The sequence below is a fragment of the Mytilus californianus genome, unplaced genomic scaffold (genome assembly GCF_021869535.1).
Source record: "Mytilus californianus isolate M0D057914Y unplaced genomic scaffold, xbMytCali1.0.p SCAF_10, whole genome shotgun sequence".
NCBI classification, from domain to species: Eukaryota; Metazoa; Mollusca; class Bivalvia; order Mytilida; family Mytilidae; genus Mytilus; species Mytilus californianus.
Window position 1 is genome coordinate 38,458,130 of NW_026262582.1, and position 17,228 is coordinate 38,475,357.

The window sequence follows — 17,228 nt, forward strand, 5'->3', positions numbered from 1 at the left end:
ACACATATCGCTAACTTGTCCGTTTAAGTCTACAACAATATTGTTTTAAGATACATTTGCATAATGTTAAATGAGGTTACCTTTAATCATGGAACAACCTATCCTGTTACCTCTTCCTTAGGACATGAGATCATTTCTTTTTTTGAAGGTTCTTTATATCAGTCCTTAGTTTTGTTTTCTAATTAGTGATTCTGAATTTGTCGTCGTTTTTTTCCGCATACTTCCCGCCTTAAGCTTCTTGAATAAATGTGTCGTCCCAATAATCAGTTCGGGACCCATTTTTTCTGTTTATTGGCAGGAAATTGTTACTACTCAATAAGTAAGGCGTCAACAGAAATAAAGGCAACAGTAGAATACCGCTGTTTAAAAGTCATAAATCTATTGGGAGAAAACAAATCCGGGTAACAAACTAAATCCGAGGGAAACACATCAACAATAAGAGAATTGTAAGTAAGGCGTCAAAAGTAAGATTGAAGTCAACAATTTAACAAAATGACCTTTATTTTACAAATAGACAACAGATGGTCTTACCGTCAGACATATAACGATAATCCTTAATTCTATAAACTGTATATTTTGTAGATTCTAGTCATTTCCGACTGAATTTTAAAATCAATGATCCAAGTGTGGCCAATGAGAATAGATAACTCCAAAGTTTACAGTTAAATATAATGTAATTCATAAGCAGGTTGTCAACAGACAAAAAAATATTCCACAAGAATTTGATACACCCTACAAATGATATTTTCACAGTTCGTTATAATATCAAAATATTAATCTAGTAATGAAAATATACGCTATTAGTAACTCGTAATGTAATAGCACAGAATGATATATAAAACCTAAATTGGTTCTGTTCTCTGATCTCTTGAAAAGAATGGTTAAAAGTCCTGGTTTGAGATAAATATTGAAATGTCTTACATGCTGTATACAAATACTTCTTTAAAAAATCTATAACTAGTTGCATTGTTTATCATTAATAAGATAGTTTATCAAACTACGTGACAGTCATACAGATAGACACATAAGTGTGTTTTAGATCAGCACTACAAAAAGGACTTACAAAACCCGAAAAAAATGTGTTTTGATCAAAACACATTTTTTTTCAGGTTTTGTAAGTCCTTTTTGTTTTTAGAAAAAAGAAATATGTTTTGATCAAAAAAAATACTACTGTAATACTTGCTTCTTTGTTTAAACGAAACGTAATAGTTATTGTGTTAATAAGTTCTACGCTATTTTTGGTACGGTATCCAGATAACCAATAGAGTACGTGCTGTCGGTCCTTGATTATCATTTTGTTTTTAGAAAAAAGAAATATTTTTTCACAGCTGCTTCAGAAATACAGCTTTTTTAGTAATCAAAATGTTAACAGTAATTTATAAAAGTTAAAGCAAAAACAAATTAAATGTTGTGCTTTTTTTTTAAATTCTATTCGTTCTCTTTGACAGTTGAAGGTCACTCATCTCCTGTTTTCCCAACATTCCGTTCTTCCGCATAAGGTGTATATGAAAAAAGAAAAAATAACAAAAAAACGGAACTCTAAGAAAAATTCGGAACAGAAATTCCAATATCAAAAGCTCAAACATATCAGACGAATGGAAAACAACTGTCTATATTCCTGACTTGTTTCAGGCATTTCCTTGTGTCGAAAATGGTGGATTAAACCAGGTTTAATAGCTAGCTAAACCTCTCACATGTATGTCAGTCGCATGAAATTCCATTATATTGACATCAATATCAGTTACTCAACTTCGCAACTTTTCTGTTAATTTTTTTTTACTGCATCTTTGTACATAAATTATAAATTAGATACTTGCATATCATGAGAATTTGTGTTTGAAACACAATATCCTACAGATAGATTAATGATTATTTTTCTTATTTCAGCATGGAAGATACATAGTTCGTGTTTGCAACTCATCTTACAGTTTCTGTTTACAACTTTCTTCTATTTCCCACAACTGTTGTAGATTACATCCGCCAGGGAATGTACATATAATGGCCGTTTAAAGACTTAAACATTTTTTTTCTATTTATTTCATGCGCTGTTTGCACAGACATTGTTTTACTCGGCAAGCACAAATGTCACAATGCGGTGTACGTATGTAAAACATTTGGGACGGGACATTGTGTCCAGTTTAATGTTGAAGACATAATTACAAAATGATGATGATAAATATACGAATGTATTCGGCTCACCTTGGCCAAGCTTACAACCTAACAAGTAGGATAGCGGAATCTGCCGAGCTTTCACGACAGTAGTTAAAAAAATCACATCTTTCCGACCATGTTGAAATCAGGTAACGAAAACTTAACATTTATCAGGCACTTTTTGCCATAAAATCTTTTTAATCGTGTCATTTCAATTTATGTTCGCTAATTTAGAAATGTTAATAAACGCGAAGTACGATCGCGATGTACAGCACCAACTGCATCGTCATATTATTCTACCATAAGGACAATACCATACCGTTTTAAAGTGTACTGCAATACCCTAAATGCAAAACGTATGTCACGTATAATGCTAAAAAGGTCCATTTGTAAGTTACATATATTAACAGTATATGTTAAGTGACTTTTCTTAATTTTTTATATGTGTATTTATAAGCTATGATTTGTATTTGTGTGTAAGAAACATCAGAAATAAATGCCTTCTATGTAAATATGTTGTTCAAAATAATTCATAGATCAAACGTAATAGCTTAAACACGGATAAAGATCCGATATGATATCTGTGATTGTGTTCCATTTTACAATTAAAAAAAAAAAGATTGTTCATCGAATTTTCGTTAAAAAAAGTGTTTTTTCTCATAGAAGTTGCAAGTCTTGCAATGCTGACCTTAGATAATATTGGTTGTTTTGTTAAAAAGATGCAAGGATTTACCTTAAATGCTTCAAAAGATTAATAACACCAGGCCAGTTCTGAATACGTTATAATAAAAATGTTTTACAACATAGAGTTTTGCATAAATATATTCAAACAATAAGTTATTTGATAAACATCAACTGTATAACAAACAAACAAATTTCACTCACACCATCCACGATATCGAACCCAAGGACTCTCTCTCTCTCTCTCTCTCTCTCTCTCTCTCTCTCTCTCTCTCTCTCTCTCTCTCACACACACACACTTGAATATATACACACATACAAAAACAACTGTGGTAACATTAAGTGCTAACAATAATAATAAACAATTTATAGTAACAATAAACAATAAAAAATAAATTAACAATGAGAAATTTATTGATAAATTTTAGTTTCCCAATCTATGGCAGATTTTTTTTTCAAATCTATGGCAGATATTCTGCAAATGGAGTACCAGTCAGTAAATATCTGACCAATGATTTCAAAGTTGCCTTAAACAAGTGGAAATGTCCAAAGGTAAAGAAAAAGGAAGTACATGTATAAGAAAAACGGATTACAAGCACTACAACAGGAGCATATCCATATACAAATAAGGAGATATGTAATGATTGCCCATGAGACAACTATCCACCAAAGTTCAAATGAAGTGGATGTAAGGAATTATAGGCAACCGTACGGCCTTCAAAAATGAGAAAAACCCATACTGTATGGTCGGCTATAAAAGGCCCCGACATGAAAAATATGAAACAATCCAATTGAGAAAACCAACGGCCTAATTTAGAACAACACAATTTGCGAAAAACAAATATGACAGACATGAACTAAAGAATAACCGTTTGTGAACGAATAACCAACGAATAACCATTTGTGGAACGGACCTTCCATAATGGTCAACCAAATTGTGATGACAACCATAAAATTTACTTAGAAAGGAAGTGAAATACACTAATACAGACTTTAGGAATGAAAGGATGAGCTCCGGGAAAATAAGCATTTCCTTCTCTGTGCATGGTACCTGGTTAACCCTGTCATTTAACCAAGTTCCTTAACTCCAAAAGCAGTGTGTATGAAAAGAATTAAACAGTTTGACTTTTTACCTAATATTTTTTTGAGCGTTAATAAATCTTTTTGAACTGATTACGATTTAAGTCAAAGTCCTTGTCTCAAACAAGTGGCTTCTTTAACAATCCTAATTTTTCCAACAGTACACTTACTCGACATAAATATAGCTGAACATAATGTAAATAGTTATTAGAAATCTATGACAGATTTTTTTTAAGTTTCCTATTCTCAAGAAAGATTATTTGCTACAATAGTACAGGTAGTCGCTGTAATATAGCTGAAGAATGCTGTAGATTATATTTTAAACATATTTGAAGAGTACCATAGGGATAGAAAAATATAAAGAAAACAGCATAGCATTACAATTATGAAAGAAAAGCAAAAACATACCTAAGTCACAGTAAAAATCAAGAGACAAGGCAATGCCAAAAACACAGATGAGGGTAAGAAAACAAGGAGCGGAAACAAACACGAAACATCAACACCGAAAACACCAAAAACATATTCATTTGCGTGAAATTGCCTGCAACTATCCAACTGATCCAAATGATATGTATGTACATGTATAATCAGCTATAAAAGGTCCCGATATGAAAACATGTAAAATTATTAAAACAAAAGAACAACGACTTTTATTACTACAAAACAACAAACGACAAATGTGACAGACATCAAACAACGACGACCACTGAATTACGACTTAGGGTAATGAACATGAATGTTTGTTGAACAAGAATAAACTGCAAAAATCAGTCGAAAATGGCTTGAAAATCAAACTAGGACGAGGAACAAAAACGACAAAAAGTAAGACACAAATTATTGTTCTAAGAGTTCTTACAGTTACTGTTAGTTACACTTAAGCATGCAATTGTGTGGTCGATTTGGTCAGGGCTCATTGGATGCTTGGATGCTTGTTGCTTCAATCGTAAATTACAAACGATGTTAGAAAATGAAAACAACACGTTATAAATCTCATGCGTCCTAGGCGCTTTCTTTCATACGCCTTTTCTGTGTCTCCCGTTAAAGTATTAATGTTGGAGTCTAGCTGCATGTATTTAGTATCTATTGCAGATTGAACCGTTGGTTTTATGGTCTTTTTCTAGTCGATAAATTGGAATCCTAAAGAAAAGCCCACTTGTATTGTATTATGAGATATGAGAAGCAAATCAAAAACCAATATTTAAAGCTGATGTCGTTTAAATTTTGAAAACGTTGTTGACCGTCTTGGTACCGTTCTCATGGATTTGGTTTTGATCTAGAATTTTCGGTCCTTCCGTGGTCACTTCTTTTCAGTTGCACGATAGTAACTTGTAGGCAGTCATGCTTTTTTTAAATTTGTTTGTTAAACTGTTCCCGCAATTTTGACTTTTAACTTCATGTGTACTATCGTAAATCGACTGTAATACTATGAGACACTGATGCTAAATTTTCTTAGATGATCATATACAACTTTTTTTTTTGAGATTTTAACATATCAATTTGGTGAATCGTCCCCAGATTAACTTGCGTCGAAGAAGTGAATCTTTTAGACCCAGTCCGCTATGCATAATTATGATGGATTATTTCTTTGAATTTAATCAACAAAAGATTCAAACGTCAAATTTCTTCAATGACATGCTGTACCAATTAATATTTGGGCGATATTAATTCAAATCCAACTGTGTTTGGCGTTTTTAACTTGATGATCGGTTAAAAAAAAAATCGCAATACTTTTGAACCTTGAACCTTAAAGTCACCAGGGGTTGTGACTTTGCGGATTTAAGTAAAGATTTACGGAGTTAATGAAAATGATTATGGTATGAAGTAAATTCAGGGGAAATTGGCCCTACCTCTTTGGACTACCATTACAAAATGAGGTGATATTTGATAGGGATAAAATTAACAACAAGCCATCCATAGACTCCTCGAAGAGTTGTTGCAAGGGTTCATAAACGTGGAAAGCTCATGGCAATAACCATTCACAAGCATCGTATATAACATCAAATTCCTGTACACACACATACAAAAAACCAAACAAACAATGAACAACGAATGGTACTGAAAGCTTGACTTGTTACGGGCACAACAATTGGCAGTTAAACGTACAAAATCTCCTCTTTCCTTTTTAGACCTAATGTCGTTTGATTTAAACACAGAATAAAAACCTGTCCAACACAGCTACAAGCAGAATGACCACTATACAACAATGGCCCTTTCTATAGTCTATTAGTCTTGATGAAATTATGTAATCTTATCCACATATCTTGCTTTAACAATCATTCATTATAAACTGGCTAGAGGTATAGGGGGAGGGTAGAGATCTCACAAAACACATTTGACCCCGTCACCTTAATTCGCCTGTCCCAATTCAGGAACCTCTGGTCTTTGTTAGTCTTGTATGTTTTTTTTTTATTTTTTAGTTCATTTCTATTTTTCAGAGTTTAGTGTGACGTCCATTTTCACTGAACTAGTACACATTTTTGTATAGGGGCCAGCTGGATCCCGCCTCCGGGTACGGGATTTTCTCGCTGCGTTGAAGAACTATTGGTGGCCTTGGGCTGTTTTCTGCTCTTTGGTCGGGTTGTTATCTCTTTGACACATTCCTCATTTCCATTCTCAATTTTATTCGTTCATGTTTTTCTTTCTTTAAGAGAAAATCGGAGTGACTACGTTTTAATTGAAACATTTGTACTTCATTTGAAGTACCTTTGTCGAAAGTCCATGAAACAACAACATAACTATTATTGTATTCTTTGTGACGGATAGAACGATTTGTATTTCATGAAATTGATAAAAAGTAAAATAACAAAAATACCAAACTCCAAGGGAAATCATGTAGGAAATAGGGGATTCAACTTGGTTTTATAGTTAGCCAAACCTCTCATTTGTATGACAGTCTCAAGGAATTCCATTATATTGACAACAATGTGTGAACAAAACAAACAGACATAACAAGTAAAAACGTCAAAAATAGGGGTACAGCAGTCAACATTGTAATGTAATCTTAATCACTATAAAAACAAATAAATGTTTCAACAAAGAAACACAAAATGTCATATAGACAAAGTTCACAAGAAACAATGAAATACAAGAACTCAAAATTGACCATAGCACAATGATGGAGAATTGCAGGAACTCAATTGAATATATTGCAAATTATTGATGACTGACAATAGAAACTCGCTCAAACAATCTTTGAGAACATGTTACGAAAGTTACTTCACGTCTTGATCTGTATTCTAAAACTTGAATTTCAATAGTATTTTTAAACACGTTATAACTGTATATCACATGTAGTTGCATTGTAAATTGATACTTTGAAAAACAAAAAAAAAACATCTGTTGTAAAGTTGTCATCAAATGAAATTTAAGATAAATTCTATAAAGTCATGTCACGATTTTTAATTTGTCATTCTGCATTCGTCATTCCTCTAAACATGCTGAATATGTTTGCTCTTGTGTTTTGTGTATTTGTCCTGTCTGGTGACTTCATGATTGAGGGAATCCATGCAGGTATGTTTAATTTTTGTTCACGCCATGCACTACTATTTTATATGTTTGAGTTTGCCCTTTAAAATGTTTATATTAAATAGTTGCATTCCAAAAGTTGATCATTTTTGTTTTGTTCTACCCTTAGTACAAACATGTATTCATTCACAATGCATACATGTATGCCGAAAAAAAATAGATTTTAACCCCAATTGCTGTTGAAAATATGCTAGATTAAAAAAAATCACTCTTTACAACGGAAAGGATAAATTTCTTTGATGAAATGTCTAATCTGACTATGCGTTAAGGCATTAACCATTCATCTTTTGTGTGTGTAGTGTTGGTTATGGATGGGGAGGGGCATGTTTTTGTTAAACTATATGATTCTGAATTATGCAGATAAAACATAATTTGTCAAATCATTTGTGCCAAGAGAGCCTTTCCCCCCTCCCACACACGCATACTCAAGAAAACGTTGTCTAGAAAAAGTTTTAAATTACTTCTTTCATATACGCGTCTCGCTTTACTATACTAAGATGAGAAAAAGCAAAATAATAGCATAAAAGCAAGTAGATGTAACATAAAGAAGAAGTTTACAAAGCTGAAAATAAGGATTAATAATTTATAACACTTCAATATAGAATATGCTGAGATGAGCGTAAGAAGCCTCGATATTACAGTAATCATGAAAATTCATTTTGCACAAATAGATATAGGAATTGGTAAGCTGTATAATGTAATTAGAATCATATCAGTTTAAAGCTTGTCTTCATTTTCTTGTTTTTATCAGAAAAATGCAGGTACCCATTTCGGAAGATAGGGGATGGTTGTTACTTTATAACCAGGGAGAAAACGACTGCAGATAGAGCATTTGTAAGTTGATAATGTCATTTAAAAAAAAGTTATTGTCAAAAAGGTTCAGTAGTAACGCTCGTACTCAATCATGAAGATAGGAATAATCATTCTCTTACATAGTTAAAGACGTCAACAAGATATTGTTCATATGCATTAGTGGAGCCTTGGATTATTACCTTGTTTTACTGTTTTCTTCATGTCATTTTTTACAACGTTTTAACTGCAACCATATCAGTATCCGCCAAAATATTTATTTGGGAATTTAAAATCCGCCAAAATAAAAACTGTCAAAATTTTTCTTATACTTTGCTGCCCGTAAATCGGGAGAATTTTACACCCGCGAAAAAACCCCGATATACGTATCTGTTTTCAACAAAATGCATCGCTTTGATGTCTAAAGTACGTACCGGAAACAAGCCTGATATCTAAAGACACATTTTCAGATATATATTAAAATCAAACTATTTATATGACTGTAACTTTAACTTCTTAATTAGAAATGTTTATTCATTTCTTACATTACAAAATTTAAACAATCTTTCTTTAAGGCATTGTGTTTACGGCGTGGTGCATACCTTGCCAATTTTCAGACGCTGGAAGAAGCCATGTTGATGAAATATGAACTTCAACAAATGCATAAAGGTATATTAATCATTAAAATTGTAATGATTTGTTTTAGGGCTAAATTCAGTAAATAAATATACTTCATTCAGGACCGCCCATTAAGGGGAACACTGAAGTAATTGCTCCACTGATTAGTAGATAATTTTTGTGTAGTAAATAGATGGATCATAACTGGGGTTAAATAGATATTTTTTTACTACAGGGTTGAAAAGTAATGGGGTGAGTATGAGAATTTAGTGCGAATCCACAGTGTTTGTATACAAGGCAATGTGAATGGCCCAAAACTGCCGCATAACCCTATGTTTTTATACTTGCAAAAGATGGGGCTATGTATTTTTGATGAATGATATATGAAAGCTTCTGATTTCTAAAGGTAAAACAGATATCAATTTAATTCAAGACATAGGTTTGTATTGAAGTCAATTAGAGATTTTTTACTAAATTTACCCCTTTATTGTTTGTCTTACATATTTTAATATATCGCAAAGATATCTTGGTCACAGTAGAAAGCATGAAAGCACGTTTAGTGTGGCTAAAAATACAATTAAAAGTTAGTTATCTGGTTAAATATAAGAGCATTCAATTTACTGTCCTTGCATAAACGAGTTGGCATATTATCTATTCTGCACGATTTCAAGTTGAGCTTGTGTAAATCATTCAAATCTTCTAATCAAACTAAATTCCCGGCTTAGAAAGCATTTCCTTTCTTTGCCATACGGCATTATTCGTCCTTTGATATGAACTCTGCAATATTTATATTCCACATGCATGTTTCCTCCAGTCGCCACCTTAAAAAAAGCTTAATTTTGAGACTTATCTATTATTCTTTCCATTTCTGTCAACCAATTAGTTTCATTCGATATTCACGCCATTTTGAAATAATAACTTAATAAATATCGGTTCAGATTGGTTGCCTTGACATGTGGCTAATATTATATTGGCTAGAACGAGATATAGAATTGGGCATGTTGGGAACATGTCCCAAAGAGGAGAAGGTATCAAATACGGAAGATAATGAATAAAATTGCAGTATCGGTATTCATGACTCTATCAACAATGTTGACATAATTTATGATCCTGCGAAGCACGCCGTACCTTTTTAGAAAGGTTAAACTTGTTTGGCATTAGTTCGAGCCTTCATATATGCATTCCGGATTAAGGAGCGAATCGCATTGGGGACTGAAACGACTATATCTATCGTTTTGTACGTATTCGTCATATAAAATTTTACAATGTACACTATCAATATAAAAGTGAAGAATGAATTTCGGTATTTATCATTGCCTACACTATCATTAGTTCGAGCCTTTAACTATGCATCTTATAACAAAGTCTCTGCCAAGCACATGCAGTTTTCCTTAAGGTCGAAGTTAATTTTCAAATAGTATTTACTTCTCCAATCGCAATAATAAGTGTGTTTTAAATGGATGGATATATTAGACGTGTTAGGAGAGTCAATACGAATCTGGCGCTGATGTTAAATACCAATACCACTACAGGCTATAGTGGGGACCATCTCAAAAGATCAGATAATCATACATTATAGTTACCTGTATGGGTGTGTTTGAAACTGCTGAAATAATTTTTGTTTAAATGACAAGTTATTCCACAAAACATAGACGAGAATCATGCAATAAAAAAATGATCAAAATAAATGAATAAAAAAAAACACTGCAAATAAATCATATCCAAATCGTTTTTTTATTTTTGTTTTTTTTGTTTCTGTGGGTTTTTTTTATCCTTATTCAATCTTTGTTCAAATGGTCGTGCATATGAAATTTATTTAAAATAAGCTTTTCATGTCTGTGCCTTTTTACAGCTTTGTTTGCGGTTTTGTTTTTGATCCTTGCTGAATGCCATACGGTGACCTACAGTTGCATTTACGTTATTTCGTCTCTAGTTAATAGTAGCCTACTTTAGAAATCATATCACATCTCCTTATTTTATATCATGTTTCTAGAATAGAGAAATGTGTTTCTTTAAATTTCAATAAAATAATGCTATTTGTATACTTGACAATACATAAAAAAAAAAAAAAAAATGAAACGACAGCTTTTATATCGTCTTTCTTGGCCAGTAAATTTTATTAAATCAGTTAATATTTTCTTTCCTCAATATTCGGAAATAAGAGGATATCGAATAAAGTTTTAAAACATACCTGACCATAACAATTATTTATTTAATTATGTATTATCGAAAGCGGTGTTAACTGGTGGAGTTTTAATTTCCCGAGGGTATCACCAGCCCAGTAGTCAGCACTTCTGTGTTGATTTAAGTTATCATTGATATGTTCATAATTATAAATTAACTGTTTACAAAAACTTGCATTTTTGAAATACTAAGGCTTTTTTACCTCAGGCATAGATTACCTTAGCTGTATTTGGCAAAACGTTTAAGAATTTTTGGTCCTCAATGCTCTTCAACTTCGTACTTTATTTGGCCTTTTTAACATTTTTTTTTTTGGATTCGAGCGTCACTGATGAGTCTTTTGTAGACGAAACGCGCGTCTTGCGCAAATATAAAATTTCAATCCTGGTATCTATGATTTGTTTATTCATAAGTAGAAATTGATGTTATTATCTTTGGGTCAGGAGGATATTCTGATAGCGGTTTAAGGGGTTTCCCGTAGTAAATCATGTACTTTGCCACGACTTTTGGCCAAAATCTTTATGTACTTATGATATAGCATATACATGTATACATATTTTTAAAGAATATCGTTATTGAACATGATATAAAAATAAGATGTGGTAGTATTGCAAATCCTCCACAAGAGACCAAATAACACAGAAATTAACAACTATAGGTCATTGTAGGGCCTTAAACAATTAGTAAAACCCATACCACATAGTCAGCTATAAAAGCCCCAAAATTATAAGTGTAAAACAATTCGATGCACAAAAACGATGCATAGCAATACAACCTGCTTCCAAGAATTGGCACTAACCTGGAATTAGATTTTCCTCCAAATCATGTTATTTTGGCTGATAAGATTTATGCGAACCGTCCACCAATTATGACGCCATATAGGAGACACCAATTAAGACAAAAGCCGCGAAGAGAAAAAGGATAATGTAAAAAACTTAATAGAAAATAGTTAGAGTGTAGAGTGTATGTGGAACACGCCATCAGACGTTTAAAAACATTTAGGGTTATTGGAACTTTGTGGAGACATTCAAGGCACGAGTTAAACAAAATTGTTGAATTATGTGCTGGCCTTGTAGAGAGACAAATTGATTTATTTGACTATTAGATTATTCTACATATATCATTTATTTTTGTACCCGTAAAATCCATCATTTCAATTTTCCTTTTATCTATTTATTTTAGAGTTTTGTTTTGCACTGCTTAATCAAACAAATACAAATACATATATCAGTATATATGAAATGCCCGTACATGTCTTAAAATTTGGAGTCGACGTTAACTGTTCGCTAAATTGTATCAAACACACCACAAAGGTAAATCATACTACGCCTGGATACTTTTCAATGCAATTGTGTTTTGAGAAAGTCCACACTAAAATCTTGTATCGGTATTGGTATTTAACATCAGCGCGGTATTTAAACCCCTTTCCTAAAAAGTAAAATCACAAAAATACTGATCTCCGAGGAAAATTCAAAAAGGAAAGTCCCCAATCAAATGGCAAAATCAAAAAAACAAACACATCAAACGAATGGATAACAACTGTCATATTCCTGACATGGTACAGGCATTTTCTTATGTAGAAAATTGTGGATTGAACCTGTTTTAAAGCTAGCTAAACCTCTCACTTGTATGACAGTCGCATCAAATTCCATTATATTGACAACGATGTGTGAACAAAACAAACAAAAACAATAGGTAAAAATGTCACAAATAGGGGTAAATAGTCTAATTCGGTAGGTCACATTCGTGAAAAGGGAACGGGATTGTAGTTACGACATAAGGAACATATCCGATATCATCTGTGAAACGGATATTCCATAACGGTCAACCAACTCGTGATGGCGTCCGTAAAATTTACAAAGTGATGATTCCAACTTCACCATTTGGTCTAATAGGAACCGGATACTGCACAACGGACAGTTTGGTTATACATTCAGACTGTCTGCTTATCTTATTAACATAATTTTACTAAGGAATGCCGTTCAAAAAATAGATATAGCAAATATAAAGTTTGTTTGTGAATTTCTGTTCCCACAGTGCAGATGGGACTATATGTAAGGGCATGCCTGCAAAGTCATTGGCTGTTTCTAAGAAATATCTGTTACTTTTGCAAGTCATTTTGTACTTGTTCAAATCATCGAGACTACAGAACAGTCTATAGAACACATAGAGTTTTTATCATAGATGGTAAAAGATGTTCTATGTTCAATGCCGTTTGTTTCCGGTAGACCTGAGCTCATACGGTACATGTAGTGCTTATTAAGTTTTTCGTGCAAAATATTTCCAGTGTTTAAAATGGATGGGAAGTACAGATTGCTATCACATAAGACTTCCCGAGCCCTTGTGATCAGATATGAAATACGTCATGGAGATCAAATTTTTAAAACTAGAAACCAATTATTTGCAATTATAAATTTAAGGATTCTAAATAGCATAACCAAAGACTTAATTTTACTTATTTTACCGTGTATTTCAAAGAAAATCTAAATGTTTATATGATGGAGATTAAATTTTTAAAACTCGAAACAAAGAATACAATATAGTTGTTAGCTGATAATTCAGTGGTTCGAAACCAAGAATACAATATAGTTGTTAGCTGATAATTCAGTGGTATTTTTAAACGTTTTTGTAATTATAAATTTAAGGATTCTAAATAGCATAACCGATATTGTAACTAAAAAATATTTGACTGTTTATTTCAACGATAATCTAAATGTACATGTTTATGTTGATGTTTTTTTTACTACACAGCACAGTAAGAATTTTAAAGTTTTTAATTGATATGTTAATTTTGCCTTAAAGGGATAAGCTTCTATATCGGAGGTCGGAACATAAACAGATACGTCCCTGGCGGAGACTGGAGATGGATACAAAACGGCAAAATGACAAAGATGACGTACAAAGCTTTTGCTTCTGGTCAACCGAACGGAAGTTATTCTAGTGAACAAGACTGCATGCTGTTATACGCAGGAGTAGGACACGGCATTATCGACGAAACTTGTAATCATTACCTTCATGGCTACATTTGTGAGAAATGAAAGTAATAAACCCATTCTTAGTTATAACTTTATCTTCTTTGTTATTATTTTTTTAGTTTGTTCCGGGACTATTATACTGGTCCCAGGTTCGTTCTTTCTTTTAACTGTTAGGTTGTTGTATTAATGTTTGGGTATTACGATTCAAGATTTTTGTATTTTGCTAGGTAAAAGGCAAAACAAAAATGACGCATTCGGTTTTTACAAAAAAAAACTATCTCCTTTGAAACTACAAAACCTAAGCGCATTCAATCCTGTGGTGTCTAGTTTTCAAGATGTGTCTGCCGATGGTGTACCTTGTCAACCAAATATGGCCACCACGGGTTAAATAATATAGTCGTAAAATGCCAGTGTTTCCAATTATCTTGTAAATCGTTATGTTTTTAGAAAATTTGACGAGGCAGAAATATTCGGAATGTCAAGGTCTATTGGCTTTCTATTTTGACCAAAACTGTCATACGACCCCTTGAAGTAGTTATTGCCCTTATACGACTATTTTCACCTTAGTTTCTGATTTCGTCTATTATCTTCAAAACTATAATAGATATATAAAAAAAAGTAACAGAAAAAATAATTAGCAAAACAGAACCTTCTTATCATGGTCAAAATCGTCTGCTTATATTTTTATAGGAGTATTTATACTTGAATGTGGATTTTTGTTATACAATATTTGCATTTTGGGGTTGTTTTATTTTTAGCTCGTAGATAGAGAGAAACTGTTCTTAAAATATGATGAACATGTCAAGTTCTATAAATGAGTGAAGCATAGTCAAAATTATCAGTGGCCTGTTCAAATGATTTATTGTCATTGAAGGATGGTTTTCACGTCATTTTAACAATATAGAAACTATTTTTGGTTATATCAGTCATATCAGTTTATAAATGCAAACATTCATATGAGACCTTTGGTTCATTGATATCTACAGTTTAGACAAAATTAATTGTAAACAGACAACAGTACAGCTTTTACGATATCAAAGATGCTATAATAGTTTTGAGAACGTTTTTGGTTTATACGCTTTTATAACGCAAATATGAATTAACGGTACGCAATTCTCGCAAAAACTATTTTTAAACATCTGTTTTGAAATATATAAACGATAAATTTAAAAAACCATCACAAAATAAAACAAATCAAGTACAGGCTCCTGACTTGGGAGAGGCACATAAAGAGTGTTGTGTGGTTGAACGTGTTTGTGAGCGCTCAACCCTCCCGTAACCTTGGACAGTGGTGTACCAGCACAACATAAGAACAAACAATAAACATCAGTAGCAATTGACTTAACTCAAAAGTACACCAAGAGGCACAAAAACAACTACAGTAAAAACAATAGAAACAAAGCATCTAAATAAGTTCTAACCGTTTCTGAAAGCTAAGTTCAAAGCAAGTTACAACTAATAAATAAATCATGTACTCCAAAACTAAAGTATCAGTCAGTACACATCCAACAAATTTAGTGTAAAGACGTCATGAACAGTCTGAACAACATGAAATCAGGTAATGGTACGTTTTATCTATAGATTGAATGAACATATAACCAAAAAAATAAAATGCTTCGCCGAGCGCAGCCTAAAACGACCGGAGAGGTCGAACCCTGAACAGTTGGTGCAAGTTTGGACACAATATTCAAGCTTGATACTGTCTGAATTTGGATTGTGATCAAATTTTTGACATAATATAGGTTTCTGACACAAAACAAATGTGGTGAAAGATCATAAAAATATGAAATGGGTTGAAATATTTCTATTAATTTTTAATTGAAGATTTCTTGCTATTGCGCAATACTTTGATATTGTGCAATACTGTGATATTGTGCAATATTGTGCTAATGCCTAATACTGTGTTATAGTGCAATACTGTGCAATTGAAGATTTCTTTCTAATGCGCAATACTGTGCAATTGGATATTTCTTGCTATTGCGCATTACTATGCAATTGACGATTTCTGGATATTGGGTAGTATTGTGCTATTGCGCAATACTGTGCAATTGGATGTTTCTTGCTATTGCGCAATACTGTGCAATTGGATATTTCTTGCTATTGCGCAATACTGGTCAATTGAAGATGTCTTGCTATTGCGCAATACTGTGTAATTGATGATTTCTTGCTATTGCGCAATACTGTACAATTGAAGATTTCCTGCTATTGCGCAATACTGTGCAATTGAAGATTTCTTGCTATTTTGCAATACTGTGCAATTGAAGATTTCTTGCTATTGCGCAATACTGTGCAATTGAAGATTTCATGCTATTGCGCAATACTGTACAATTGAAGATTTCTTGCTATTGCGCAATACTGTGCAATTGAAGATTTTTTGCTATTGCGCAATACTGTACTATTGCGCAATACTGTGCTATAGCCCAATACAATGCAATTTAAGATTTCCTGCTATTGCACAATACTTCATATAATAATTTACACATCATGTTTGGTGTGTATCTCCTGCCGTATCAGTATTTTTTTGCTTTTATATATAAATCAGAAAGAATCAATGTAAAAATGGAAAATTTTAAGAAAAAAAACCCCCAAAATTATGAAAAAAAAAATCCCCCCCCCAAATTTTTTTAACCCCCTTTTTAGTAATTACCCCCAAACTCAATCCAACCTCTCCCTTTGTGGTATGGTACCTTGCAGTACAATTTCAGAGAGATCCATACACTTAAACACAAGTAATTGTCTGGAAACTAGAAAAGTGCTTGTTTTTGGACCCTTTTGGTCCCTAATTCCTGAACGTTTGGGACAATTACCCCCAAAGTTCAACCCTAGCCTTCCTTTTGTGGTATGGTACCTTGCATTACAATTTCAGAGAGATCCATACACTTAAACACAAGTTATTGTCTGGAAACTAGAAAAATGCTTGTTTTTGTCCCCTGTTTGTCCCCTAATTCCTGAACGTTTTGGGCAATTACCCCCAAACTCAATCCCAGCCTTCCCTTTGTGATATGGAACCTTGTGGTACAATTTCAGAAAGATCCATACACTAACACACAAGTTATTGTCTGGAAACTACAAAAATGCTTATTTGGGCCCCTTTTTGGCCCCTAATTCCTAAACTGTTGGGAACATAACCCCCAAAATCAATCCCAACCTTCCTTTTGTGGTTTCAAACCTTTGTGTTTAAATGTCATAGATTTCTATTTACTTATACTAAAGTTATTGTCCAGAAAC

The 17,228-nt window shown here is 32.8% G+C and overlaps 1 long non-coding RNA gene across 1 annotated transcript; it reads left to right on the forward strand.

The window, feature by feature from the left end:
- The first annotated feature begins 7,319 nt into the window (after window positions 1-7,319).
- On the forward strand, window positions 7,320-14,090 carry LOC127718082 (uncharacterized). The gene is made up of 4 exons (XR_007989551.1): window positions 7,320-7,422; window positions 8,189-8,271; window positions 8,802-8,895; window positions 13,828-14,090. It is a non-coding gene; the product is annotated as an uncharacterized LOC127718082 (long non-coding RNA).
- Window positions 14,091-17,228: the final 3,138 nt, after the last annotated feature.